The following is a 26,308-nucleotide window of genomic DNA, read 5'->3' as shown; positions in this document are numbered from 1 at the left end:
AATTGAATGGTCTAGGTTTAAGTAAAGACATTGATGATTTAGTAATAATAGCTCTCCAAACGAATGCCTATAAGAATTCCAACTTTTGACATTGGCTGAATATGTATTCTGACATGATGAAACTTCTGGAAAAATGCTTCTGTGATCCCCAAAGGTCAAGCGATGAGTTGGAAGGTCTCATATTACAATGAAAACTTTTCTGGAGAAGAAAACTACTGTCTTGGGATTGGCGCTCTTGGCTGCAATGAATGAGAAAGCATCATGGTACTTTGTAAACGTTTCATCATCAACTGATGGATGACTCAATATAAGAATATAAATATTCCATAGCTGCTACACTAATTGGTTGTTTTTGTTTAACGGCATATCAAGCCTTTTTGGGGTTAATGTGGTCTAAAATGCTACAAAAAGGCAAAATAAGTTGCTCTTCTGTAATTAAGCAGTTAAAAAATTAGTACAAATATGTTTGCGTGCAGTCTGTAGGGTTCCGTGTGGACAAAAAAAATGAAGAATAAAGAAAAAGAAAATGGCCGCCTTTTCTCTTTATATGCTTACTAGCGAGGGTGACCCGGCGTTGCCCGGGTGTTTGGAGGGGGGGGGTAAAAAAAAAAAAGTAAGTATGAGGATCGAACCCGAACCGTTGAGGCAAAGTTGTAAATTAAAGTGTGAAAAAAAATAAAAAAACGTGCAACGTTAACCATTGTCCCACCACGAGATGCTAACGGAAACACGTTTGAATTTATTTAATTACTTGGATTTGGCAGGTGCCCGTTTTAATGAGTTAATGAGGTCAAGTTTGACTGCGGGATTTTTATTTTCCGAAGATGTTATAGGAAAAAGACTAACCCACATGCGGGGAGCGACAAATGTTGAATATTTATCTTCCCGAAATCAAGCAAATTAAATAGACAGGCGACCTTCGTTGTTAGCTGTGAGATATTACGATTTATATGTGATATAAAAAGTTTTTAAAAGTTGTGAACCGACCGACCGCTTCTCTGAAAGAAGCCTTTTGTAGACATACAGAAAAAGCGAACACACATACATACATACATACATACATACATACATACATTTTCGCTTTTATATTTATAGATGATATTGTCACTTAAACATGCAAATGAGATACTTCCGATTGGATATAAAAAACTAAATTTTTCAGACACTGAGTTGATTTTGGATTTGGATGTCAGAGTAGCAAGTGCTGTCAGCAGTGCGTAGTGTTCTAGAGTTGAGTTTTGACAGTAGAGTGCTGAGATTTGAAGTAGCAGAGCATCGAGATTTGGAGTAGCGAGTTTTTGGCAACTGTGTGTCGAATTTAACATTTGTTTCAACCAAAGTTATTTAATACCGAATCTCGTCATTTTGGAAAAAAGGTTTTATGTTTCAAGTTCTTTATATCTTTGCATATTTATTCATGGTGTTTGGTTTGATTGTTTTGTAAAAGAAAATTGCTGTTTTTGTTTTTAATTTTTGCAGAACATGGTTGAGTTTTGCAAAAGGAAAGGAAAAAATAAACAATAACATCAATGCTGGGTACGTTTTAGGTCAGGAAGTCAGCATCTTCAGACAACCTGATCTGATAGGAACAGAAGCCATAACAGGTATTACTACTCTGGCCCAAAGTGGACCTGGGAGCAATGATAACTAAGGGACATCTCCACATTCCCCACATCCCCCAAATGGGGTCTCACCAGTGGACATCTTTTAAGATCATATCCAGGACCACACAGAAAGAAAGAGGAAAAGGAGACAATAATCTTCAGACAGCCAGATGGCATAAGAGGTATCACCACATTGGGCCAGAGTACACCGAGCAGTAATGGTAACTAAGAGGCAACATTCCCCAACAGCTCAAAAATGAGGATTCACCACTGAATGTTTTTTAAGGTCATACCCAGTATTATGACGTTTCTGAATTTTTGAGATGAGGATTGGTTATTCACATTATTCGGATTCATTGGACTACTGTTCTCATCTTGAGTGTGATTTTCACAACATTTCAGTCGATATAACCTCCGACCTTCTTCAGGTGTATCTTGTCGAACTTAGGAATGTTTCTGTTGAACTCGGAAGGGTTCCGTTCGAAATTCCGTCCAAACTCCCGAGTTTGACAGAAACATTCCCAAGTTTGAAAAGATACACCTAAAGAAGGTCGGAGGTTACATCGACAGAAAACGTTGTGAAAATCACACTCAAGATGAGAACAGTAGTTCGATGAATCCAAATAATACGAATACCCAGTATTGTTTAACTTGGATTTTGATTGGCCTGTGGCACAAGGATAAATGTGACGATTAATAATCAGTTCAAGGTGACATTTTTCTCTATAGTTATGTTAGCTAGTGAACAAAAATCCTTAGTCAAACAGATTGACACCAGCTGATCTAAGCTATGGTTGGGCTTCTCATACAAATACATTCACAATAATCAGAGGCAAGGTAATTTGAGTTATGTAGGTTAAGTTCTGGTTCTATGCCGTTTTAGAAGGTGCACCCTCACAGCCAGGCTTTATCTTCTTGCTCTTTGAAAGGGGTTAGGTTATTTCTAATCACCTGAGGCGCCCCAACTGGGAAATGTAGACAGAGCTATTCAGGATTAAAAAATTTTCTTCTTTTTTTTTATAAACTGTTTGAGTACTCTACATCTTAGGCGTTGGCTTTCCAATCCCCACCTTCCGACCTGGTGTCACATCTTCCCACGGTGTGAGGGAGGCAAATAAAACATCTAATTCGAAGTTATTTATCCGAATAATAAAATGAGAAAATCGCCCACAGCCAGGTTGAGCTGTTAGGTTAATCTTACGATATCATTAACATGACCTACAACTGAAAGGTGTTGGCGGATTTCTTCAAGCAGATATGCCGTGACGAGAGAGTGTAGATGCTACATGATAAGCTCTCTCACCCACGGATCTTGCGCAGGATTCATTTCATATGCCGCCATAATCAACAAAATCTTTCACACAAAAAATGTTAAGCCGATATCCTTCTGCCCTACTTGTTCTGAAATAAAACCTCACATTTTCGAGCATAGAATAAGGAAAACAGTTGAAGCTCCACGGCCATTTGAAAGACTCAATTTGGATTTTTAAGTACCTTTGTAACATAGCACACACTGTCATGCATGTTAACATGTAGACACTCGGGGGCCCAACACGTTGTAGACTCAGTCGCAAAAAAGACAAAGCATAAGAAAGACCTTCAACTCCTGTTTCAGGTTTTGAGAAGAGATCTTTATTCCTCATTCTCCCGCCACACGTGACTTCTCATTACGACTGTGACGTCACCCACGTTTCTAATGTGATCTTCGATCTGTGCCCACATTCTTTTTATAGTCTTTTTTTCTTTTTCCTTACCGTGACGTCACTTTGCACATGGCTCGGCATTTGTATACAGCTGCCATACGTGCGTCCGTTTCAGTTATCATCTCGGATATATTCCAACAATAATTGATGAGTCTTCCAGCTTCCCTTTTGCATTCCCACCTCCTCACTAACACTGTTGTAAAATGTTTCTGAATTTTTTTTAGATGATTATTGATTACGTGGAGATCCTATTTCAGACATCACAAGAAAATTATTAAAATTTAAATAGAATTGAACACAACAAAATTATACATTCAACAAAACCTTTATAAAATTGTTTCTGAATTTTTTTAGATGAGGTTTGATTATTCGTATTATTTGGATTCTCCAGACTATTGTTTTCATCTTGAGTATCATTTTCACAACGTTTCAGTTGATCTAACCTCTGACGTCCTTCAGGTGTGTTTTGTTAAACTCGGGAATCTTTCTGCCAAACATGGGAATGTATGGAATTTCGAATGGAATCCTCTATTTAATCCACAGTTGACATACTCTCGTTTGGTCAGCCATGACTGATTAGAAGTATTAAATTATTTGCAATTATATGTTTGAGTATTACCTGCACTAAGGATTGAACCTTTAACTTCCAGAAGATTGTAATTTTACCACTGAATTTTACCAAGTACCACGAGGCCATGGGTCCTTGCAACTGAAACGTTATGAAAATGATACTCAGGATGAGAACAATAGTCTGGAGAATCCAAATAATACGAATAATCAAACCTCATCTAAAAAAATTCAGAAACAATTTTATAAAGGTTTTGTTGAATGTATAATTTTGTTGTGTTCAATTCAGTGTTAGTGAGGAGGTGGGAATGCAAAAGGGAAGCTGGAAAACTCATCAATTATTGTTGGAATATATCTGAGATGATAACTGAGACGGATGCACGTATGACAGCTGCATGCAAATAATCAACTTTCGTCTAAAAAAAATTTCAGAAACATCTATAAATATAAAAGCGAAAATGTGTATGTATGTATGTATGTATGTATGTTTGTATGTATGTATGTATGTGTTTGTGTATCCGCTAAAAACTTTCAACAGACAGAACAAAAATTGACAAACTCGGTATCATATTAAAGCTCCATCCTTCGCCCGAAAAATATCGATAAATTGGCCAAAAACGTTAATTTTTTCACCCCGAAATCGACAATTTTCTATAGGGGGGAGGGGTCAACAAAAACCGTCCTCTCATGACGACGACCGGTTCTACGCATGCGTCAGATGACGCCATGACCTGATTTAGTTTAAATAGTTGAAGAACTGATTGAATTTCATGTACGTCGTGTTAGCTCTGTTGGTTGGGGCATTGGTTCATTATCTAAACGTTTCGGGTTCAAATCGTGGTGTGAGATGTCTTCTTTTTTTTTTTTCGATTTTTTAAATTTTAATATTGGAGCAGGGTTATTTAAGCCATTTTTCACGTAACGTTCATTTTTCTGTTTTTTTTTTTTTACTTCGCTTATTTTTAGGTTTTCATTAACACCCCCCACACCCTGACCGACCACACACACCCAAAAACACCCGGGCAACGCCGGGTGCCCACCGATTTTTTAAATTTAAATATTGAAACAGGCTTATTTAAGCCATTTTTCACATTTTTTTTTGTGTTTTTATTTTTCAGATTTTTTGAAGTTTTGACGTTCGTTTTTCTGTTTTCTTTTTTGTTTTGTTTTTCCGATTTTTACATTTAACATCGTTCGTTTGCCTTGCATTAGTTTTTTGTGTGTGTTTTTCGATTTTTTTAAGTTTTAACTTTTTTTTATATATAATATTTAATTTTTATTTAATATTTAAAAATATTTACTTCGCTTATTCTTATGTTTTGATTACCCCCTCCCCACCGCTCGGGTACCCCCTCCCCACCGCCCGGGTATCCCCTCCCGCTTTATTTTTCAGGTTTTTTAAAGAAGTTTTAACGTTCATTTTTTTGTTTTCTTTTTTTGTTTTTTTTTTAGTTTAGTTTTTTTTTCTTCGCTTATTCTTATGTTTTGATTAACAAGCACACACACCTCCAAACACTCGGGCAACGCTGGGTACCCCCCCCCGCTAGTCTATATATATAAAAGCGAAAATGTATGTGTGTATGTATGTTTGCTTTTCCTCGATGTCCACAAAAGGATTCTTTCAGAGAAGCGCTAGCTCGGTTCACAACTTTTTAAAACTTTTTATATCATCTATAAATTGTAATATCAACGAATTACCCACGGAGCTCGGCTGTCTATTTAATTTTATTGACTTTCAAACGTTAATTATTCCACATTTCCCGCATCGGCACGTGTTACATTCGGTTTTCGGTATAAAAAAAAGTGAAACTCGACTCTAATCACAGGCCCAGAGCCAGTTTGGTCAATGTCGACTTCGTCATATCAGACTGTAGCTTTCATTTCGCTCCTCCTAATAAACAGGGAGCGGGTTTTTAAAAACAAACAAACCGATTTATTCAAAACTGTCCCGCACAAAATAAATGCTGAATACCTATCGCCGTTACGTCAATCAAAAACGCGCACCTGTTTTTTTTTAAACACTTTACTATTTTCCAACTGCGCGTCGTCAACGCTTCGGGGTTTTTTCACATACCCCGAAAAACACCCGGGCAACGCCGGGTACCCCTCGCTAGTCTATATATATAAAGGCGAAAATGTGTGTATGCATGTATGTTTGTATGTCTCGCAAAAACTTCCCACACGAGCCACGGATTTTCGCCAGATAGGTATCATTTTAAAGCTCCAGCCTTCGCCCGACAAATATCGAAAAATTGGCCAAAAGCATTAAGTCCTTCACCCTAAAATCATCAGTTTTGTACATGGAGGGGTGCCGAAAAAATCGTTCCTTCATTTTCTCTCATCGTGCTACTACGACAATGACGTCATGTTTGACCTAGAAAACGTTCATGTTAGTTTCAACCACCTGCAAGTGTTTTTAAAGGTTTAATTTTATCCGTTATTAAGTGTGTGTCTCTTTGGCGTAGGGGTAACATGTCGAGCATTTTTTTTTTCCCGCCTTAGCCTCGATGCTTCGGGTTCGAGCCTGTCTTTCTATCTAAACTTTTTTCCCTCTTTTACACCTTTTTTTCCTTTTTTCTTGCGTTTGTTCGCTGTTTTGCTTTGTTTTGGTTTTTCCAATTTTTTATAACATCGTGTTTTTTTTAATAATATTAAAACAGGGTCACCCTCTCCCACATACACACCTCCAAATACCCGGACAATGCCGAGTACCCCCGCTATTTTATAATATAAATCTCACCTGTCTGTTTAAATGCATGCATGTATGTATGTTTGTATGTCTGCCTAAAACTTTTGACAGAGGCGACGGATTTTTACGAGATTGGTATCATTTTGAAGCTCGACCCTTCAAACGATAAATATCGAAAAATTGGCTAGAAACATTTTCCTTCACCCTCAACTGGGCACTTTTCTACAGGAAGGGGTCACTGATATTTTCGAAAGTCATCGCTTGATTAGTCTTAATTTAAACCTTCGCCACTTTCGGTTTGGCAATAGCCGCAACAGCAAACACGTCACTTTTTTTTTTCATGTTCTTTTCCTTCCTCACAGTATGGGTTCGAGCCTGCCTGCCTACTACCACTGTTTTTTTTTGCTCAACACACACTTCCAAACACCCGGGCAACGCCGGGCACCCTGGCTAGTAATATTATAAAGGTTTTGTCGAATGTATTATTTCATGTTCAATTCTATTCAAATTCTAACATTAATTTTCTTTAGTCCGAATACTCCAAACAATATAGACTGTTGTAAAATGTCTAATCAGTGTTCACTTTATTAAGAACTAGTGAGATCCATTCACAAACGTTTGCTCAAGAAAAACAAAATTCCCAAGAAACTCTCACCTTCACCTCTAAACTCCATACTTGATTTTTTAAAATTATTTTTACATATTAATTATATGTTTTCAATAATTAAATTTATAAAGAATGATGAACATTTAAACACACCAATTATTACATAACTTCCTTTTCTTCATTTCATAAAGCAAAAACAAAATTAAGAATAGTTCAGTGAAGAATGTGATTTTTAAAACAGCTTAAACATTTCATAGTATTTCAAGATTTAAAAACGAATTCGTTTCGATTCGTTAAAACTTTTTGCAGTTTTACATCTTCTACCTGTAAGAAAAACAGTGTCAACGAGTAAATTTTTTAAGATTTTCAAATTTCACATAAAGGTCGATTCGAAATATAACTTCAAAAATCGCAAAGAACATCGTCTCTGGAATAGAATAACAAAAATACATTAAAAGTTTAAATAAAAACAAACTACTTATTTATAAAATGACATTTCGTTCAAAATTCCATGGTGATAACAGTTTGTTTTTGTTTTTTTGTTTTGTTTTTTTGACCTCATATTACAAATGTTATTTTTAATTTGTCTTTCTAGGAAAAATTGGAAAAATTGATAATACTTGAAGTTATTTTTCTAAGAAAACTTCCAACCAATAAACCGACTGATAAACACTCTTCTTTGATAAACTGCTAGAACTGACTTTCACTCCAGACCTCAAATATAAGACTTACATCAAATCTGTTGTTGGAAAAAATAGCCGAATAATTCTATTACTCCAGAAAATATCTATCTCACTTCTAACGTAATTCCGTACTACAAAGAGTAGCCGATGATCCTTTGTGTTTGTAAAGTTTGTAAAAACAAAATCATGGGAAGATATGAAATAATAGTGTCTAAACACAAACACTGGAAGTAGGGTACTATTTTAGCAGAATAGCAGAGAGAATTGTGAAAAAAATTAATTGCCTAAAAAAACGCTTATGAGTTTGCCATCTTGAACAGTTCAACCGCTGAATAATAAAAAAGAAAACAAAATAGCGATACCCATCTGATTTTATCCTCAGCGGTTGTACAAACTAACACAAATTCTCGATGTTCATATGTAAATTAGACGATCTTAGTCTACATAAAAGCAAGCCATTTAAAGAAGAGAGTTTGTTTTGCAGAAGGCGAGCTGTGCATATGTGTTACATTGAGGCATGATGTATTATTTGGAGCTGAACCAACACAGTGAAGTTGAAAGGTCATGCGAATTACAGCGTCAGTGAAAAGGAGTGCTGTTTATTTATTTATTTGTGCAGTGCAATGACTACACTACTTTACGGACTGATAATAACCTTTTTACTGTTACGGTGCCTTTTTTTTTCTTAGTAGAAAGACCAAGGACTAAAACATTCATAATTAACAATCGATAATGAAAGATAATGTATGTTTTATTAAGATTCAGCTTAAAAACAAAGAATTATAGGGGACGTTTTGTTATGTATACTCTAAGAACGTCATGAAAAAGAAGATTGTAGATATTTGTGTATTATTTGCAACCTGAAAACGTAAATTGTTTTTGTTAGTTGTGTAATTGCTAATATGCATAGCAATGAACTAAAGAGACTACGTAACACGAAGAAGTGACTAATTAGATTTCTACTGTATTTCTTTTACAGTGTTCAGGGTCGAAATATGAGGACTTTTACTGGAGAGAAGATAGTCACTCCTACTCCTGCGATGTGCTGAAATCACTAAACAAAAAGACGGCAACTGAGAGAACAAAATATAAAAATCAGTAATCGAAGCATTTTTTTTAGAAGCACGTACCAATAAGTGACTAAAACGCGTACAAAACAGAAATCTCTATGTAGCTTTTGATTACAGAGTTATATCAGTCAAAGGAACGAGGAAAATTCTCTCTTTGATATGGAAGATGCCAAAATATGTACATTCAAATAAAGATTCTTCTATTCCACACGCTTGAAGAATCTTTGTGGCATATTTTGGTCTATGCTTAATCCTCACACAATCTTCAAAATTAAACTAAATAATTTTTTAAAGAGAGGGGATAACTAATAAAAAAGTGACTATTTCAAGTACTATCTCAGACTTAAAACTTGGTATATAGGGTATTCAGACACGTGGAAAACTTTTTAATCGGTTATCATCTAAAAAAAAAAAAAAAAGCTGCTTAGGAGTCAAAATTGAAAAATTGGTATGCAGGGAGGGTCATCAGATTTTTAGCTGTTTGTCAACTGTTTCACGAATGTACATACATGAATGGTTCACATTATAGATTCCTTATGTTAAAAATAAGTAGGTTTGAAAACACTTTTTAAAAGATCGTATCAAGCTGGCTTGATGGTTATAGTACATGATTCACTGTCTTTAGAGTTTTGTTTCGATCTCAACTTGAGTATTTTTTGTTACTTATAATAAGTGAACTGTTTAGAAACAAGGTCGATAGCCATTAGTCGCGTGCTCTCGTGTAATGAATGAATGCGTGAATGTAGGATTGACATGAAATTCTTAAAGATAAACTAAAATGACCGAAAAATGGGCTGAAATGACTTAAATAAATAAAAAGTAAATGACTTAGAATGACTTTAATGAACTTAAGGATGAATTGATTGACCTTAAGAATGACTTGAATGATTAAAAAATAACTGGAATCCTTCAAAAAAAACTTAAATGATCTGGGAATGACTTGAATGGCTTTGAGACTGACTGGTTGTAAAGTGGGTGATCATTTTACATTAAATTAATAAAGAAAAGTGATCCCCCACTTTATATCACAAAGTTACAAACATAAGTACAGAGTGTAATAACAGATACTACACTTTGATCTTGGCCAAAAAGCCAAGAAAAGGGTATTTATTTGCTCCCCCAACGAGAAAATTAGACACAAGGCCGATTTTTAATGTGAGGAGTTAAGGGGAAATGGGGACCAACTCCCCGTGGAGTAAGGGAGCTGGATAGTGACAATTGGTATGAAGGGTTGCCCCTATATTGACCAAGGTCTTATATGTGGGGGCAACTCCACATATGATCTTTGCTTGCAGCATCTGCCGGAAAGATACTACACTTTGATCTTGGCCAAAAGGCCAAGAAAAGCTTAAAAAGCTAAGAACAGCATCTATTAACAACAGACCTTTGATCTTAACCAAAAAGACCAAGCACAAAAGTGTTACCGACAGACCGACCGACAGACAGACCGACGGGACTAAAAAAAAAAAAAAAAAATACGCGCCTGCACATGTCTCAGTTTCTGTACGAATTAAAACATAATATTTATGTGTATTTTACGGCCGAACAACGCCGGGCAGTCGGCTAGTATAAAATACAGTGAAATACAGTCCGCATTAGACAGTTTGGATTTATTTATTTATTTATTTATTTTTAGCTTTCTTTTACTTCATATTAAAACTGTTTACAAGAAATCATTTTTTCGGTTCTTTTTTATAGCAAGTTCTTCATTTTTAATATAAAAAGTTTGTAAAAATAAATGTGTAGCAATTATACGTTAAACTATTTTCTTTCGTATAAGATTATTTTTCGACGCAGAGTGATTAATCTATTATCCAATGGAAACACTTTGCGTGGAATTTATTCCTGCTGAACTATTTACAACCTCATTCCCACCGGCTTTCTATTTAGTTGGAATCAAGACTTTGAAGCGTGCAGATGTGTTGCAAAAATGTGTTCCAAATCACGAGCGCTGTGAAACCTTTTCCTTTAACCCTTGACATTAAATCTTTTCATATGCGATATATATATATATATATATATATATATATATATATATATATATATATAGCAAATAATTATGTCAGCCCCTTTAAGAAACTCGTTTCTTATCGTTGAGCACTTTCAGTTGAAATAACGTCGCTCAATTTAGCTCTTATGCGCAGATCATCATATGATTAGATCACTCTGACTGACGTAAAAAAAAAACATTTAAAAAAAATAAAATGTTTAAATTTCAACGTTATTTCACACGCTTAACGGTAGCCAAATGGATACGGTCCTTGCTAATGAAACCAGAGCTAGACTCGAACCCGGCGACAGAAGCTATCGACTGGTGTTAATTGTGACACCTTGCACTGAAGATTCCCGAAAGGATGAAACACTAGTGTCTTTAGGGATTTAATAATTATTATAGTAAATAATTATATATATAAAGCAAAGGCAGGCTCCTTCAGTCTTGAACAGACTATGGATACCCACGCATGAAATTTTTGTGGCAGAAGGTGCGCGATCTCCAACCACACCTCTCCTGAGACAACATTGTTAAATACCAGTGGCAAGCGAAGTACAGGACGATTGGAAACAAATGCCGAGATAAGCAGAGAGCATATACAGCACCTAGAATTCCCAAATGATCATCCATCTGAAACTAACTAGGCTCACGTTGCTTAACTTCTGACGAGAACCAGTGTGTCAACGCGATTATTCAATTATATATATATATATATATATATATATATATATATATATATAAACTGTGTCCATCGCTTTATTGCAGATTACAAAATAATCAATATTTCAGTAAATATAAGTTATAAAAAGCTGAAAATTACACCATCCAAGGACTGTATTAAGGTGAGATAAATCCTAAAATTTCATCAAAATTCATGTCATATTTAAAAAGTTATGTTATTTTTTTAATATTCAAGGAATTTTCACCGTCCATCGCTTTATTGCAAATCTTCTAGGATAATGTTTTAGCTCAATAAAACAATACCAAAGCATCATAAATTTATATTGAACACATTTTCTGGGGAAAATTAACAAAAACAAAGGCACATCCCGAGAGCTAAGTGTCAAACAAACGAATTATTTGTCCACATATCCCCCATGTTTTGAAATTACATTAAACAACCTTTTGTCCACCGAGGAGGTCAATTGTTTGATCTGAGATGAAGTAATGGTTCTGGCAACGTCGACTATTTTGTTCCAAAGGGCATCCTTTGAAGAAAACTGCTCTCCTCCCTCATAAACTCCTCGTTTCAATATTGACCATAGGTGTTCGATGGGGTTAAGGTCCGGAGAACACGGTGGCCAGGACATGAGGGTTTCTCCAACAAAGCCCTGAGATCCAAGGAAGGATGTAGTTGCCCTAGCAGCATGAGATGGAGCATTGTCATGCATAAAAATAATCTTAAAACGACGTGACAAGGGAAGATCATCTAGCCATGGTAACAAATTCTCATTTAGAAAGGCAGTGTAGGCATTGCTGGTGAGCTTGACACCTTCTGGCACTCGGAATGGTCCACATAGCTTATCCCCAATAATTCCCGCCCAAAACATTATGCCTCCACCTCCCTGTTGGCGACGAAATCTATAAGGCGTTGGAGTTCCATTTGGATTCCAAACTTTGGCCCATCAGTCCAGTCCATCAAGGGTAGCACGAGCCTCATCTGTAAACAGAACATTTTGGCAATCCATTTTCATATATTTTTGTGCCCAAGCCAATCGTTTTTCTTTGTGGGTTTGGCTCAATGGAGGCCTTGGAATAGGATTGATGTTCCTTGCCATTTCATTCAGTACATTGCATCGGGCTTGTCTGGACCTTGGTATGACTCCAGCCCTCGCAAAAATTGTTGCACTGGTGCTGTTTGGGTTGCGCACAATCTCTCTACGAATTTTTCGAAGATCCCGATCAGAAAGGTTCCTCCTTGTGCCCTTATCTTTCCTGGACTTGATGTTGGGGTTCTTGACGAATGTAGCTAAAGTTCGGGGATCCCTTTTTAGTTCTGTGGCTAAATTTATGATCGAGAGTCCTTCTGCTAGTCCTGCAATAATCCTCTGCTTCTCGGTAGCTGTTAAACGTCCTTTTTTTTGGCATTTTATGAGACCTGCAATAAAGCGATGGACGGTGAAAATTCCTTGAATATTAAAAAAATAACATAACTTTTTAAATATGACATGAATTTTGATGAAATTTTAGGATTTATCTCACCTTAATACAGTCCTTGGATGGTGTAATTTTCAGCTTTTTATAACTTATATTTACTGAAATATTGATTATTTTGTAATCTGCAATAAAGCGATGGACACAGTTTATATAGTCTTGGAAGTTTTTAACCTTTAAAACTATACAAAAAAAAAATTATTCATTCGTTAGAAAACTATTTAGTCAGTAAGTCATTCAATCATCTGCAATCACTGCATCAACTTGCTCTCTTGAATTCACTATAGTACCAGTAATAATTTATTTTTTAAGGGATCAGCAGTTTACCATGAAACACTGTTTCGGGGATTTAAAAACAAAACAGTATATTACATCATGGCTCCTCAGCAGTGTTGGTCAAACACCACCTCCCTTAATCTTAGGAAAAAAACATATTACAAATATTAGATCAAGTTTCCTATTCTTAATTACTTTATCTAACCCATTCATGTTATAAAAATTAATTTCTTACCTGTGAGATTCATCTGTTTCCAAATTCAAAATGGATCTATTTTTTAATTTACCAGTCTTGCATTTATAAGTTTAGGATTAATCCATTTGACTATTTATCGCACCCACTAGGATTAGTATTTTGTATATCTACATTCTTATTTATTGAAAATTAAATATATATAAACGTTAAAAATATTTATACATACATACACTTTTTTTCTTTTTTATAAATACATTTTATACATTACTAATAATATATATATAAATGTGATATAAAAAAAACATGATGGAAGAAAAGTTCATTTCAACTCAGTTGTGATTATACAGTTATGAAATGAACTTCTATGTATTAGCATGGAACAAAAAAAAACGAAACCTTTTTATAACAACGAAATGATTTCTTCAATTACCTACACCGTCTGGTATAGGTGGAATAAAGTTGAACAGTGTTCGATTGAATAAAGGAAATATAGAAAGTTCTTTAGGCTGTCGAATGTGCGTCAGCAGTTATCTTCAGGCGAAGATAGTCGATACTTGAATGTCCAATGGACAGGGACAGGAGAGAAAAAAAAAAAGAACGATTTTCTTTGTTGCTATTAGAGTTCCCTCTGCTGATCGATCATGATTACTAAAGAGGTTGAAGTAGTTCCTCAACCAAATCACCTTGTAAGTACATTTTTCAATGAGAGAAGATATTTAGTTTTCTCCCACTGCAAGAACTGTGACACCAGGGTCGGAAAGTGGGACTGAGAAGTCAGCGCCCTCGAGGAGGAGCACTCGGACCTGCAAAAAGTGCCTGGGCAGAGAGAAGGCAAAGCCTGGGAGGGTGGACCTCCTAGAACTGCAAAGAACCAACATTACACCGCGATCAACAGGGAACAGGTCATTATAGAAAACTGGTCTAATCACTGCTGATTTTGCAGCCAAGGATAAAAATCCTTGGCCGGATTCTTGGGCCTGTGAGAGAAAATAAGTATTTATTTATGACTGCTATGATTAGACATATTCTTTTTCAACAAAATGGTGGCTTCCAACTTTGAACCAAGGGCCTTTATGAATAACGGTGCTTCGTTATTTCTATCTTCATCCAGGATTAACCAACACTAACGCTTTCGGAACTGTTGAAAGGTCCGGGTTTGTATTACTGTACACATAGATTCGAAAAAGTTGTCAAAAAACAAATATATAACAAATAAATGTTATCAAAGGCAAGATAAGTTACTTTTCTACCTAACTGGATATATTTTTCGTGTTTTTATTCACTGTAACATGTTTATTCAGCTCGAAAAACATGCAGTGTTTACCGATGTATTGGAAAATTCAAAATGGCACCCGACTGTCTCTTTAACACGGTAAGTTTGGGAAAAGATGTTATAAATAATAAACTAGACAAAATACTATTAAAAAACAACCGAATATATGTCAACTTATGTCACGGTAACATATATTGAGCGAATTTCTAACAGTATTTTGTCTAGTTTATTATTTATAATACCTTTTCCCAAACTTACCCTCTCCGAGAGAGAGTCGGCCGCCATTTTGAATTTTCCAATACATCGGTAAACACTGCATGTTTTTCGAGCTGAATAAGCATGTTACACTGAATAAAAACACAAAAAATATATCCAGTTAGGTAGAAAAGTAACTTATCTTGCCTTTGATAACATTTATTTGTTATATATTTGTTTTTTGACAACTTTTTAGAATCTATGTGTACAGTAATACAAACCCAAAGGTCCATTTCATTTTAAATATTAAGGTTTTTTTTTAATCAAATTTAGCGAAAATTGGTTTTGCTTTTCTGGGACTACTACTCCTTCAAAAAGATACAGTGAGAAACAGATTTGTTTTAATGAGTTTTTAAAACGATCAAAGTTTAACTAGCAGAGCGTCACCACTGTCGACTAAATGTAGGCAGTGTAATGATACATGAAAGTGAAACCTGGCCAGAGTTGAGGACATGTATTGCATGGACAGATAAATATGAGAATTATATGATGCGTGTGTAATGTAAATCCAAGACAGGTTTAGATCTGATAGCTTCAGAGGAAGATAAAATCTGAACAGATAGATTAGAGTTCTTGGGTTAGTAGATATAGAACAGTTGAGGTAGCAAGTTCAGTTCACAGCATGGAAGGAAGTGATAAAAATGAACCGGAGGGAAAGAGAGTTAAATAAAGACCTGTCCAGAGATAGGTAACTTTGGAAATCAATTTTTATAGTCTAACGCATGCCCCCATGTGGAAGGGGCGTTAAATCAAATATTATATAAGACAAATCATGGCTGTTCTTAGCGATACATTGATGGAATCATTCTCAGAAGTTCTCCATAACCTTTTTTACCTTTTCACGTGAAATTGTATGGATTTCCTCTCTGATTCTTTAATTGTAAGGATAATGCAAAAAATAATAAAATCTCTTTAGGTATGCACAAATAAAAAAAGGTTCAAGAGCTTAAATTCAGTGACCGTATTGGCCGCTTTGTGTCTCTTGTAAAAAGATCAAATGTGATCACTGTGAAAAAGAAAATGAATAGAGAGTAATTGCTATATGTTATCGAACAAGCTGGTATACAGCGTGTAGCAAAAGTATTTGGTGCATAGGTTTTTGTTTTGTTTGTTTGTTCGTATTTCTCAAGAAATATCAAGTTAATCTGTATGATATTTACACTCAATCTTTGAACAGATAGCATCTATTAAAAAATAAAACGGAAATAAAGATATACTTAGTTGACAAATATTTATTAACAAAAGATCAAATTACCGATGTGCAAAAGTATTTAGCACACTGTCAAATTTCATTCTTAAGCAGTCATTTCATTTTGCTACAATATTTCAACCAATCAGAAATTTCATTCTTATACAGTCATTTAATCTTGCTACAATATTTCAACCAATCAGAAATTTCATTCTTAAACAGCCATTTAATCTTGCTACAATATTTCAACCAATCAGAAATTTCATTCTTAAACAGCCATTTAATCTTGCTACAATATTTCAACCAATCAGAAATTTCATTCTTAAACAGTCATTTAATCTTGCTACAATATTTCAACCAATCAGAAATTTCATTCTTAAACAGCCATTTAATCTTGCTACAATATTTCAACCAATCAGAAATTTCATTCTTAAACAGCCATTTAATCTTGCTACAATATTTCAACCAATCAGAAATTTCATTCTTAAACAGCCATTTAATCTTGCTACAATATTTCAACCAATCAGAAATTTCATTCTTAAACAGCCATTTAATCTTGCTACAATATTTCAACTAATTAGAACGCACCCTCAGGTTTTGGCGCCTTACAGGTCAGTTAATAACACCTTCTTGACACGGTGCAGGTAGCCTCTATTTTTGCCTCTCGGTTTTAAAATGGTTAAAACAAAGAAATTGACTAATGATATGCGCCAGGAAACCATAGCAAGGCATAAAGATGAGAAGGTGTACAGGAAAATAGCTTCAGAACTAAATTTGGTGGGGAGTACAGTTGGGGCTGTCGTGAGAAAGTGGAAAACAACGTGTGGTAATGCTAAAAATCGCTTAAGAAGTGGTCGGACACGTAAATTAAATGATTTTACTGCTTGTTACATTGCTCGTAACGTGAAGAAAGAGCTATTTTTGACTCGTTCAGAAATTCTGAAGGGTTTGCAGGAAGCAGGTGCTCAAGTAAGCAAGGACACAGTTAAGAGACCATTGAATCGTACAAGCCTGTATTCTAGATCATCGAGAAAGACTCTATTGTCGAGTACTAGATATGTGAAAGATCGTTTGAAATTTGTTTATAAAATAAATATCGATGTGAATCGGATGAATTCTAGAACAAAGTTATTTCGTCAAATGAAACTAAAATTGAGCTTTTCAGAAGTAACATGCACCCCCCCCCCGTGCATGGAGGAAAAAAGGCGCAGAATTTAAACCATCTAATATCATTTCCACTGTAAAATTTGGAGGTGAAAATGTCATGATGTGGGGCTGCTTTTCTGCAAATGAAGTTGGAGGAGTTGTAAACATAGAAGGGAAAATGAATACAGCAAAATACACAAGATTTTGTCAACGCATTTGTTCAAGAGTGTCGCATTTGGCCGTGATTTTTATCTTCCAGCAAGACAATGATCCCAAGCACAAGGCTAAAATAACTATTAAATGGTTTAAGGATAATGGGATTAGTGTTCTACAGTGGCCTAGGCAGACACCCGGCCTAAATCTCATTGAAAATCTGTGGAAAACTTTGAAGTTAAGGGTGCATGCAAGAGATCCCAAGAATATCAAAGAATTGAAGAAAGTTTACAAAAAAGAATGGTTGAAACAACCAGCAGGAGCATTTGGAGGCTGTAAGGCAGAACAGAGAATATACAACTAAATAATAGTAAATGTGTTAAATACTTTTGCATAATTTGATAATTTCATTTTTCGTTAATAAATATGCGTCAACTAAGTATATTTTCATTTCCATTTATTTTTAGATAGATAATGTCTCTTCAGCGATAGAGTGTAAATTTAATTCAAATAAACTTGATATTTTTTGAGAAATGAAAAAAAAAAAAAAACAATGTACCAAATACTTTTGCTACCCACTGGAGTAACAAACTTATTCAGAATCTTTTAATATAGTTACATCTAACACGTTATTGGATAGCGATTCATGGCAGTTATGGCTCCCAGAATCATGACGTATATTTCTATTACACACTTTTTTGTTAATTGTACCACTGTGTTTACGTTAATCATTACTGGTATGCAATGCTACAACACTGGCGACGAGGAATTCGGAACTTACACTATTACAACACTATAATTGATAAAAATGATAGTGTAGCAAAGAAGAGGTGTCACATTTGTAGAAGGAACGGGTTGTTGGGTAGATATCCATTCTGTACCCTTTGATTGTTAGGAAGAAAAATTGGTAACGTTTAGCTTATTACTTTATTTATTGCAGACTATTATCCTCATTTTCTTTCAGTTGTTGTCTCACGACGTTTCGGCCAACTATTCCTACGGCACAGTGGATACGGTTCCAAGTGAGCATTGTCTGAAGATAGCGGTTTCAATCCTACCCAAAGCCGGCCAGAGGCTTAATTGACCGAAAACATGGTGAGACGACAACAACTATGGAAGGCAATAATTGCTGAGGATACACTTAGGAGTTCCTATCCCGTCATGGTTACCACCTGACGAAGGTCAGAGGAATAGTTGGCCGAAACGTCATGAAACAACAACTAACAAAAGATGAGGATAAAGGTCCGCAATAAATAAATTAATAAATAATACTCATCTCAATAACGAATTCCAATTAAATAATGTATACACCTTTAGCTTGATTATAAGAACAAACTTCTCGAATATAATTTAAATCAAGGTCTTGAAAGTGTTACACAGACAAAAAAAAAATACAAAAACATGTTGAGTTTATGGACGTGGTTACACTTGAAACATGTGTAGAGTCTGAATGATCTAGGAACGTTGTCGGCATGTCACCTTGACGTTTTATCACCGATTGTCAAACGTGTAAGAACAATGGAATGAAAAAAGTCCAATGAAAATGCTTTCCACACAAAAGTGTTCTGATTGGATAATAGTTACTTATGCAGAATGTGGATCGTGCTATTTTTTTTAGATAGGATTTTCAAGTTAAATTCAAATTTTTACTGTATTTTTTGTTTATTAAATGATTACAGAATAATTACTGTTAAGTTTGCAGGTTGAAACAAGTAACGTAGAAAGCAATGCAAATGACGACTCAACAAAGGTAGATCAAATAAGAAGTGTATTAGGAAAAGGTATATTTACAGGATATTTACATAATGGTGTCAAATAAGAGAGTCTTTGCTGGAGAAACATATCTGCTCTCAGCGGCCTTCGGTGGCTTCTGGTGAACACACACTCAGACTAACTGAGTCTTCCTATTTATGTGTAATTACTATCCACATATGCAAATGAATGTGTGCCACCACAACAGTTACAAAACTCCCTCCCCACCAATGTTAAGAATGGGTTTCTAAATAATAACCTTAGTGTTTCAGTATGGTCGGTATTCTGCATTCGAACATGATAATGTATTAATAACTACGCGAGTAAAGCTAAACTCACGCCGAAAGAAAATGGACCGTGATTGTAGTTTGATATGCATTAATTTGCATATCAATGAGGCTTCGTTACAAAAAAAACTAAAGTCAAAAGGGTAAGGGCAGGCGAGTTCTTGGAACCGAATTGAACAAATCGAAATTTAAAATATCGTACGAACGCTGTTAAGAATCCTTTTTCTTTTTAATTACAAGCTATTCCGACATGAAATATAAAGTCGATATGACCGAGACGATAGTGAAATTTTTGAAAATTGAAAAAATCCGGAAAGGAAAAGATTAAACGAGTCGCGTCGAACTTTGAAAATTGAAAGCATCGAGAAATGGAAAGATTGAAATGTGATTTGAGTCAGACATTTCCTAATAGTTGTTATATAATAAATAATTACGATTCAACTGACTTTTTGTGTTTGAGAAGCTAGTAAAAACTTGGGTTGTTTGAGGGGCTAGTTGTGTCTAGCGGTGTTTGAAGGGCTAGTTGAGTCTAGCGGTGTTTGAAGGGCTAGTTGAGTCTAGCAGTGTTTGAAGGGCTAGTTGTGTCTAGCGGTGTTTGAAGGGCTAGTTGTGTCTAGCGGTGTTTGAAGGGCTAGTTGTGTCTAGCGGTGTTTGAAGGGCTAGTTGTGTCTAGCGGTGTTTGAAGGGCTAGTTGTGTCTAGCGGTGTTTGAAGGGCTAGTTGTGTCTAGTGGTGTTTGAAGAACTAGTTGTGTCTAGCGGTGTTTGAGGGGCTAGTTGTGTCTAGCGGTGTTTGAGGGACTAGTTGTGTCTAGCGGTGTTTGAAGGGCTAGTTGTGTCTAGCGGTGTTTGAAGGGCTAGTTGTGTCTAGCGGTGTTTGAAGGGCTAGTTGTGTCTAGCGGTGTTTGAAGGGCTAGTTGTGTCTAGCGGTGTTTGAAGAGCTAGTTGTGTCTAGCGGTGTTTGAGGGGCTAGTTGTGTCTAGCGGTGTTTGAAGAACTAGTTGTGTCTAGCGGTGTTTGAAGGGCTAGTTGTGTCTAGCGGTGTTTGAAGGGCTAGTTGTGTCTAGTGGTGTTTGAAGAACTAGTTGTGTCTAGCGGTGTTTGAGGGACTAGTTGTGTCTAGCGGTGTTTGAGGGACTAGTTGTGTCTAGCGGTGTTTGAGGGGCTAGTTGTGTCTAGCGGTGTTTGAAGGGCTAGTTGTGTCTAGCGGTGTTTGAAGGGCTAGTTGTGTCTAGCGGTGTTTGAAGGGCTAGTTGTGTCTAGCGGTGTTTGAAGGGCTAGTTGTGTCTAGCGGTGTTTGAAGAGCTAGTTGTGTCTAGCGGTGTTTGAGGGGCTAGTTGTGTCTAGCGGTGTTTGAAGAACTAGTTGTGTCTAGCGGTGTTTGAAGGGCTAGTTGTGTCTAGCGGTGTTTGAAGGGCTAGTTGTGTCTAGTGGTGTTTGAAGAACTAGTTGTGTCTAGCGGTGTTTGAGGGACTAGTTGTGTCTAGCGGTGTTTGAGGGACTAGTTGTGTCTAGCGGTGTTTGAGGGACTAGTTGTGTCTAGCGGTGTTTGAGGGACTAGTTGTGTCTAGCGGTGTTTGAAGGGCTAGTTGTGTCTAGCGGTGTTTGAAGAACTAGTTGTGTCTAGCGGTGTTTGAGGGGCTAGTTGTGTCTAGCGGTTTTTGAGGGGCTAGTTGTGTATAGCGGTGTTCGAGGGGCTAGTTGTGTCTAGCGGTGTTCAAGGGGCTAGTTGTGTCTAGCGGTGTTTGAGGAGTTATTTGTGTCTAGCGGTGTTTGAGGGGCTAGTTGTGTCTATCTAGCGGTGTTTGAGGGGCTAGTGGTGTCTAGCGGTGTTTGAGGGGCTAGTGGTGTCTAGCGGTGTTTGAGGGGCTTGCGGTGTCTAGCGGTGTTTGAGGGGCTTGCAGTGTCTAGCGGTGTTTGAGGGGCTTGCGGTGTCTAGCGGTGTTTGAGGGGCTAGTGGTGTCTAGCGGTGTTTGAGGGGATAATGGTGTCTAGCGGTGTTTGAGGGGCCAGTGATGTCTAACGGTGTTTGAGAGGCTAGCCGTGTTTGAAAGGCTAGTAGTTTCTAGCGGTGTCTGAAGTTGATGTAATTGCCGTCTGGTCACAAAGTTATGAGATGATCTTTAAAGATCATGGGTAGATGTAAATTGATATGCATTAATTTGCATATCAATGAAGCTTCACCCAAAAAGACGTTATAAAAAAAAAATCAAGAGAGCAAGGGAGTTCTTGGGGCCGAATTGAACAGGTCAGAATTTAGAATGTCGTTCGAACGCTGTAAGAAATCCTCCTTTTTTTTAAATTAAAACTTCTGCTATCGATTGAGACCTATCCTGGTTCTTGTGACACTACAACCCATACAGTGTCCATTCCAAAAGTAGGATACCTTTATGCTTCATTCTGTGGATGCATAGAACAGAACTACAACGAAGTCTCACTCTAACATTTAAAACAACTTTTATTGGGTCATCTTCATTAACGTGTTAATAAAATAGGAATGGAAAAGGAGAAAATTGTGATAAAAAAAATACGTCCATGGTTATGAACCAAGCAAAAAGGTTGGAAAGTTCAAGTGTCAGCAAATAAATGCTTCACTAATAGTGAAAAGAAATAAACAACGTGAATGATGGTTAGAGTGTGCTTGTCTCGAAGAAAAGAAAAGAAAAATGAAGAACAAGGAAGTCGTGGGTAATTAAGGGCGTTCGGTCGGTGGGCAGCTTTTTCTGGAGTTTGTATTAATAACGACTTTTAGGACAAAAAAAGACAATGTCCAATAAACACAAACTGCATTACGTGATGGCAAATAGAACACGCTGACGTGTCTTGTAAGTTGTAAGCACACGAAACAGTTACCGGAATGCCGGAAAAGCAACCATGTAGTGTGATGTGTTAAGTAGAAGTGCGTGTGTAAAATAATGTGTAAGTAAATGCAGTAGATGTGTAATATGCCGTGTAAGAAGAAATGCCGTGAGATGATGTAGGTCAACAGAAGAGGATGTTGCATAATGCAATAATTATGCAAGAGATGCAGATGCGCAATGTAATGTGTTATGTGTACTCTTGTACTCTTATGGAAAGTAGAAGGTGGACTTTACTTTTGTCAGCTTCATAACTCTCGCTTCCCTTATTTTGTCATTTAGTTCTCACTTTTTTATGAACAATGTTTTCTGACATAAATATAAAAATGTACATTTCTTTTTAGATATATAGTTCTTATAAAATGTCTCTGATGATTTATGTGATGGCAGCATCGGCTCTGTGCACAATGGAAAACGTATAAGAAGCTTATGGACAAAAAAGAAATGTAAAAATGCACCTATATATTAATTAAAAAAATCATGATCATCGATTGACACTTTGTAGTAACTAGAATGAATATTTAGAGAGAACTTGAATGCCTACTAGACACGTCGAGTGTCTAAGGTCTTTCTGTACAGGAGTTTGTCAGGTTTACTGATGGGAATAGTAATAAAATGTCGAATAAACACAAACTGCATTACACGATGCGCAAATAGAACATGCTGATGTGTCTTGTAATGTGTAAGCAAACGAAACAGTGGTATGGCGTATGTTAGTGCGTATGCCGGAAAAGCAACTATGTAATGTGATGTGTTAAGTAGAAGTAGGTGTGTAAAATTATGTGTAAGCAAATGCAGTAGATGTGTAATATGCCGTGCAAGAAGAAATGCCGTGAGATGATGCAGATGGTGTGAGTCAACAGAAGAGGATTCTGCATAATGCAATACTTATGCAAAAGATATGTAGAAAAGAAAGACAACGAATTCTCATTCTAAAAATTTTATTGAGTTGTCGCCATTAAAATGTAAATAAAAGAAACTGGAAATGAAGAATGTTAGTAAAGGTTAAGTGGTGACGCCTACGTAAAAAAAAAAAAAAAAAAAAAGGAATATCTGCGTGAGAAAGGAGAAAGACGTAAGATTAGAGATTCCATACGTAGGATAATAACTTTCCCCACTCTTTAACTGTGCCTAATTCAAAACGTAGATTCCATGAACAAAGCTTCTTTCTTAGAACTGCACACCTGTGGAACTCTCTTCCGATTGCATGCTTCCCAGCTGACTACAACTTGGTTGTCTTCAAGTCCAACATAAACAAATTCTTGATGAACCGACTATCTACCAAATTTCCATTAATAACAACTACTACGATATTGTCCCATTGATTACTGTACACTCAATAACCCTTACCCTGGAGTGGCCTCAGGGCCTTGATAAGTGGTGACTCCTATGTAAAAAAAAGTGTCCTGTAAGGAACAGAAAAGAGTTCACATATGATAAAGTTCAGATGAGAAAGCGCACGCATACACAGGTGTTGAAATCAGGCCGTGTCCATGTAGACATGTGTATGCCACATAAAGTTCACGTGTGGGCGATCTGGTGCTATCTGAGGATCAGGCTGTCTGAAAATACTGGTTTTCTGACCTAAAATGAACCAAACATTGATGTCATTGTTTTCTTTTTCCTTTCCCTTTGCAAAACTCAATCATGTTCTAAAAAGTCAAAAACAAAAATAATTTTCCTCTATAAAACAGCCAAACCAAACCTCAGGCATAAATATTTGAATATATGAAGAAATTTAAGCATAAAACCTTTTGCCAAAATTACTGGAGTTCGCATCAAATAACCGAAATGGGGTTGATATGCCGTAAACCAAACAACCAAAATGTGTGCCGCTGTTACTATATCGGATTCTTGGGTCTTCATGTTGAATTCTGATCCAGATGGCCTGGAAGGTTTGGGTTGCATCCCAAGAAAAAAGTATTGTGGTCAGTCCGAGCAACATACATAATCTAATACGTAAATATCGAAACTAGCTGAACCTGTGGAAAATCCACAGCAGACCCTTTCATATGATATATTATATTGATGTTTGTATTCTGTGGATGTTCAGCGTAAATGGAGACGTCCTGATATTATTGTAGCTCTTTTGTTAAAACTGCAAAAGTATTTATCTAAGATAACAGGGGCGCCTGGTCGTAAAATACGCTTAAATATATTTTAATTTATGCAGATTTCGTATACATTATTATAGAGTCAATTTTCTATCGATTCTTATATATTATAAAGTTGTGATTTAAAAAATAAACAAAATATATCCATATGACTCGAGTTCCTTCAGCTATAATCGAAATCGAAACCAAAACTTATGAATTCTTGGTAAAATTATTTATTACAAGAAATGGGAGGTCATAACAATTAAACGACAGTACAGTCACTTGGAAGAAAAAAGATCTAAGCGTGACACACAAAATAACGCACGCGCTATCGTATTAACATCGAAATTACATTCACGCAGTGCCGTCTTGTAGCGAAGAAAGCGGAAGAAAGTGTCAGGCGTCATCTTTTATTATCATCGGAACCCATCTCAATTCGTATAAGAAATGGTTCCTGATTGGGGAAACTTAAATAAAGTTAAATGCTTGTACCAATCAGCTAAGAAATAAGGCACAGATTCAAAACATCGCTAACCGTAACTTATGACTGCGGCTGCTGTCGTTTGTTGCAGTGGCGTTGTTACACATGTATTTGATGAGATTACGTCAATAATATGATTTGTGTATTGATCGTTGGAAGTAACCATTACGGATGGACTTGAATGATGTTTGTCTGTTCAGAACAGACGTTCTTCTTCTTTTTCTTTCTTTCACTTTTACATACAAACATAGACTCGCACAAATATATGACTAAATAACTCCTGAATTATTCATTGGGGAAAATGGAAGCCTCCGTTCACTCTCGAAAGACAATGGATACTTCCTGTAAGGGTAGATGCGTTAGGTGTGTCAGAAATTTCGTGAAAATAGTGAATAATTCCACCCCATCTCTCCAAGCTTATAACTCCTCGAAAAATGTAATTCAAGCCCTATTTTTTTTTTCAATTAAAGGAGCAAGGACCAAGGTTTCATTTAAAAAAAAAAAAAAAAAAAAAAAAAAAAAAAAGGTTTTTTTTTAAGGTTTTAAACTTCGAACTTTACAGGTAAATTTCTAAAAAAAACAGTTCTTTTTTTGTTTTAAATTTGAATATATTATTTGTTGACCTTTTCTCTTCAATTTGTGATATATAAGACTTTGGTACATAAATTAATTATTTACTTTTTAATAGACATTTCAAAATGGGAGGCGTGAATTATTCGACCCCCTGTCTTTCCAAGCTTATAACTCATCGAAAAATGTAATTCAAGCCCTAATTTATTTTTCAATTTAAGGAGCAAGGACCAAGGTTCCATTTAAAAAGACAAAACAAATAACGTGGTTTAAAAAAAAGGTTTTAAACTTCAAACTTTACAGGTAAAATTCTAAAAAAAATACTTTTTTTTTGTTTTAAATTTGAATATATTATTTATTGACCTTTTCTCTTCAATTTGTGAGTAAATTAAGTATTTACTTTTCGGTGAGTAAATTAATTATTTACTTTTTAATAGAAACTTGAAAATGGAGGGAGTGAATTTAAAAAAAAAAGTTTGTCTAAAATCTTATATTCGGTTTATTGGAAAGAACATAAAATTTCACATTGACCCTGAAAATATCGTAAAAATAGAATCAATAGAACAATTTTGATAGATTTTTAAAGTTTAAAAATTGAAAAACATTTAACTCGTAAAATTCATTACTGTTTTAAAAAAAAATATTTCTATTACTTTTAAAACAACTTTAATAGTTTATTTTGGAAGTATAATCCATAAAGAAAATAAA

The 26,308-nt window shown here is 35.8% G+C and overlaps 1 protein-coding gene and 1 pseudogene across 49 annotated transcripts in view; both read right to left on the bottom strand.

Moving 5' to 3' along the window:
• Positions 1-26,308, bottom strand: part of LOC145277904 (phospholipid transfer protein C2CD2L-like) — a 653,079-nt gene that overhangs the window by 523,448 nt on the left and 103,323 nt on the right. The gene's annotated exons all lie outside the window — the stretch shown is intronic.
• On the bottom strand, positions 9,894-10,028 carry LOC145278515 (U2 spliceosomal RNA; annotated as a pseudogene).

This window comes from Euprymna scolopes, chromosome 6, assembly GCF_053919585.1.
Source record: "Euprymna scolopes isolate OS-2025 chromosome 6, ASM5391958v1, whole genome shotgun sequence".
NCBI lineage: Eukaryota > Metazoa > Mollusca > Cephalopoda > Sepiida > Sepiolidae > Euprymna > Euprymna scolopes.
The sequence above is the reverse complement of the archived record's forward strand: the minus strand, read 5'-3'. Positions and strand labels throughout refer to the sequence as shown.